Below are 5,373 nucleotides of genomic sequence, written 5' to 3' on the forward strand. Positions count from 1 at the left end.
GAAGCAGTCCCACTACTGTTAGTGTCACGGAAGGCTGTCTATTATGCTGCTATACTTTAATCTTACAGGGGAAATCCTAGTCAAAGAAATAAGCAAGAAAATAAGATAAAACTGAAAAAGATTTCCAAATTGACACTATTTACAGATTGTATAATAATCTACACAGAAAGCCAAAGGAAAAACTATCGGCCAATGTGTAGAAATAGTAAGGGCATAGCAAGCTGTCTATATGCAAAAGCATTTGGGCAAAACTGTAATATACTTCTGCTTACTAGCAGTAACCTATTACAGTAATGCTAATTTAAACTGGAATACCAGAATAAACCTTACATTTACTTGGAGCAAAACTAGCAAAGCTGTCCAAAGACTTTAATATAGAGAACTATGTAGCTCATTCTGTCGTGCAATGCAACCAAGAGGAGCTTTAACTAACTGGAGCCGTGACTCATGTGATCAACACCCAGCGGGCACCAAATCTTAAGGAAAGGGGTGTGAGAACTGGGCATGGTGGTGCCTGCCTGTAATCCCAGCAACTTGGGAGGCTGAGGCAGGACAACTGCACGTTCAAGCCTATCCAGGGCAATCAGTGACTTAGCAAGAACTTGCCTCTAAATAAATAAAAGGGTGTGGCATATAACTCAGTGAGAAGGACCTGGATTCAATCCCTAGCAAGGTATGCAAAGCCTAAGATGACCTGAAGAGGCTTTGCTCTGGACAGGTCATGGTCATCTCCCCTGAGCCACTCCTCTGAGCACTGGGACAAGGATCTCCCTCCTTTTACCTCTGCCTCTTTTTCTTTTCTGTTGTTCTAGTTTTGCTTTGTTATTTTATGTTCTTTAATTATCTGGCAGTACAGATTGAGGCCAGGATCTTGTGCGTGCTGGGTGGGTGCTCTGGCACTGAGCTCCACTCCCAGTCCAGTCGAGAAGACCAAGCCAACACCAGACACCAGTCACGCTCGGGCCCTGGTGGACACCTCAATTTACAGAATAGGGGACAAACCCTCCACAGACAGGCAAGTTCTTGCTAAGTCACTGATGGCCCTGGATAGGCTTGGATGTCAGTTGTCCTGCCTCAGCCTCCCAAGTTGCTGGGATTACAGGCAGGCACTACCTGCTCCTGGGAAGGTGCCCCAGCAGCGGCAGAGAGGAAAAATACTTTTGCGGGCCTACACCTAGGCAAGTCTATGTGACTCATCCCTACGGCTTGTCGGGTTGTGCATGGCTTCCAAGATGGGATGTGGGTGCTACAGAGGGAGGGCTGTGAGCTCAGCCCTGTTTCTTGCCACAAAGCTCCTCAATTGGTGCCAGAGTCCAACTGGAGGACAAAAGCTCTGCGCCTGTCTCCACGGCTGGAGCTCCCAGACATTCTTTTGAGGAGCAGGAGCAGTGTCAACATTGGCTGGAGAGTTACCCATCACCTTTTAGGGGCAACTGCTCATGCCGCAGGAGCAACCACGGAGCATTTCACATACTCCGATGGCTGCACAGACGCCAAACTGCCACAGTCTTCCCACTTTTGTAGGGCCCTGAAGGCCGGGGCACGTGGAATGATGCGCTTCCAACTCTGAAAGAAAACAACCACCAACCAAGATTTTTATTCCCATCAGCATTGTCCTTCCTAACTGAAAGAGAAAAATCTTCCAAGACAAGCACGTACTGAGGGAATTTATAATCATTAGGACAGCATTATGAAAGATACGTACAGGAACCCTGTACTCAAGGAGGAGGAAAAGTGAGCACCAGCGAGCGCGCACCAGAGGGGCTCAGTCCTCTTAGAAGACTAAGTATACAAATGAGCAGTAGGAAAGAAGGAAACATCATCAGTACAATAAACCACCAAGCCACAAAGGTGAATGAGAGGAAGAAACAAAGTGTATTCAAACAGAAGAAAATCAGCCAAATGGCAGGAAAAAGGCCACATCTTTCAATAATAACTCTGATTGTAAGTGGTCTTTATTTTCCAATTAAAAGACACAGATTGGCCAAAAGTTTTTTTTTTTTTTTTTTTTTTTTGTATTTTAGGGAAAAGTCTCCTCCCAAAAGCTGTGATTACAGGCATGTGGCACCACGCCCAGTCTCAATTGCAGTCTCAGTGCACCCCGGGGGCAGGTCCGGCATGGCAGGCCCGGGGATTGAACCTCCGGCCCCTGAGCCTGCTTGCAGTTGCTTTAATCCGCTGAGCTATTTGGCCGGCCCTTTGGCTAAAAGGTTTTAAAAAAATCACATAGTATACTGTTTACTGACTCCTCTATGGAATCAGTGTGGTGATTTCTCAAAACTTAAAATAGAAACTCGATTTGACCCAGCCATGTGTAACTTGGGTTTGTTCTCAAAAGAGTTAAAGGACACAACACTATAGTGACACATGCATGCCTGTATTTACAGCAGCACAACTCACCGTGAGCAAGCTGTAGACACTGTCTAGGTACCCCTGGCAGATGAATGGGTGAGGAAAATGTTGTGTGTGCATGCAGCGTGGAATACCGCTCATTCTTAAAGGAGAGTGACAGTATATCACTTGTAGGAAAAATGAACCTGAAACCATCGTGCTAAGTGATATAATCCAGACATAACAAATTAAATATTGCATGGTCGCTCTTATATGAGAAACATAAAACAAATAAATGAGTTAAGCAAAGAAGGGATGGAAGAAAACAAAAAAAGCTGACAGTTTTGGTAATGGGGAAGCTGATGGGGCGACGTGGGCAAATGGGGAGGTGGGTGGACTGTGAAAGTGGCTGATGTACGCTATGGGCATGTGTGGGTCTGGCAAGCAGAACCCAGGAGCTGTATGATCAACAAAGGAGAAAAAAAAAAGATTAAAACTATTAAAAGAAAAACATTCAACATATTTTTAAAGGGAAGACTTGCATAAATAAATATTTTTAAAGCCCCCAAATGGATTAATTTACAAATCGAGGGAATTACATAATTAAAAGCACAACTGAAACAAAGTTAAAAGACAGTGCTTGACTTAAGGGATACAGTCCACAAATTTATACAAGAAAGACAAGCAACCCAAGAGAGAAATGAGAAAAATATGGTTATATAGCTCACATAAGAGGGAACAAAATACCTTTAGGATCCCTCACAGATCTAGTTAAAACATTCCTAAAATTCATCTGGCACCAGAAGCGACCAGGAATAGCAAAAGCAATCCTGGTAACAAAGCAAGGCAGGAGGCCTCACAGTCTCTCACTTGGAATTATACTACAAAGCCACTGTGACCAAGTCAGCATGGTCCTGGCAAAAAACGGACCTGAGGATCAGTGGGTCAGATTAGAAGATGCAGACACAGCTACAAGCACACTCAGCCACCTTAGCTTCGACAAAGGGGCCAAACATGTTCAAGAAAGACAGCCTCTTTAATCAATGGTGCTGGAAAAACTGATTTTCCACATGACAAGGGCTTAAAATAGACCCATGCCTATCACCATGCACAAAACTACAGTCAAAATGGTTCAAACATTTAAGGGATTTAAATAAACCTATTTTTTGTTTTTGGTGCCAAGAACCAAACCCAGGACTTCCAGCTTGCTAAGCAAGAGTTCTACCAGTGAGCCAAATTACCAGCCCCAAAGATTTAAATATTAAAACTGAAACTCTGGAGGCTGACGGGATAGCTCAGTTGTCTAAAGCAGCTGCTTGGGCAAATTCACTCTGGTGCGGAGGACTGCAGTTTGATCCCCAGCACCACATGCCTCATCAGAGCAGCCCTTAAGGCGGGCCTAGTGAGTAAACAAAAACAAAACAACAACAGAAAAGAATCCTTCTTCAGTTTCTCTGTACAAAGAGTTAGAAAGGCACGAACTTCAGGGATGCTTTTAGGCGGCTGGGGAGACAGCTCAGTGGAATAAGTGCTTGCCTGGCAAGCTCAAGGTTCTGAGTTTGATCTCTGGTACCACCAAAAATAAATAAATAAAAGAAAAAAGAAAAGAAAACTGAAACACTATATCTTCTGGAAAAGAAAGTAGGTAGAAATCTCAAGGACATAGGGGCAGGTAGAGAGTTCACGAACAAAAATCAAACTGCATGGGAAATACTTCAAAGAATCAATAACTGAGATCTCATCTTTTTGAAAAGTTTCAGCACGTCAAAAGAAATCACCAATAGAGTAAAGGAAAAACCCATAAATTGGGAAAAATTATAGTGGATTGTCCTCCAGATAAAGGACTCCTGCCTAGAACATATAAATAAAAAAAAAATCAGGCCTCCAAAATTCAAAGACCTGGTGCTGGCAAGATAGCTCAGCAGTCTAAAACGCCTGCTTAGGCAAGCTTGGGCGAGTGCGCAAGGACTACGGTTTGATCCCTGGCACCACATGCCACGCCAGCCCTACTCCCAGGGTGGGCTGAGCCACACACACACACACACACACACGCACACGCACACACACATGCACGCACACGCACACGCACACGCACACACGCACACGCACACGCACACACGCACGCACACGCACACACGCACAAAATTCAAAGACCCAATCCAAAAATGGCCATCTGAGATGAATATACACTTCACAAATGAAGAGACACAAATGGCAAATAAATACATGAAATAATGTTCAACATCATTGGTCACTCAAGAGGTGCAAATTAAAGCAACACTGAGATACCATCTTATGCCAGAAAGAATGGCTGTCATCAAGAAGTCAACCAATAACAAATGCTGGAGAGGCTGTGGGGAAAAAGGAACCCTTCTCTCTTGGTGGGAGGGCAGGCTAGTAGAACTGCTATGGAAATCAGCATGGAGATTCCTCGAAAAGCTAGGATTGAAGGTCCACATTCAAGCCAGCTATTCCCCTCCTAGGTATTTTTCCAAAAGAACTGAAATCATCAAACCACAGTGATTTACGTGCACCCATGTTCATACAATTTGTCATAGCTAAATTTTGGAAACAACCCAAATGCTCATCAACTGAGGAGTGGATAAAAAAGATACAGTATTTTTATATGAGAGAGTATTGTTCAGCTATGAAAAAAGATACCTTGTAGATAAATGGCTACAACTAGAGACTATATTAGTAAGTGAAATAAATCAAATCCACATGTGCAAACATCATATTATCCTGCTAGAGTGAGAATGTGAAAGAGTAAGTAAAATCTGAAAGGTACAATAGATACCATGAAACAGAAAGAATTTGTTCAATGAGAAGGAAAAACTGGGCTGAGGAAAAGGACAAAAGACAGAAGGGAAAAGGATATATTTACGTATATATGCAGGATGGTTTGGATAATTGTACTGCTGATTTCTACTGATCTTTTGAAGGGAGTAGTTAATGTTTAATTTTTTCCTTTTTATTCTTATTCTTTTCTTTTGAATTTCTCATAACTTTTTTTTTTTTTTTTTTCGGAATCAGGGATTGAAC

The sequence above is a fragment of the Octodon degus genome, unplaced genomic scaffold, assembly GCF_000260255.1.
Source record: "Octodon degus isolate 3935 unplaced genomic scaffold, OctDeg1.0 scaffold00271, whole genome shotgun sequence".
NCBI classification, from domain to species: Eukaryota; Metazoa; Chordata; class Mammalia; order Rodentia; family Octodontidae; genus Octodon; species Octodon degus.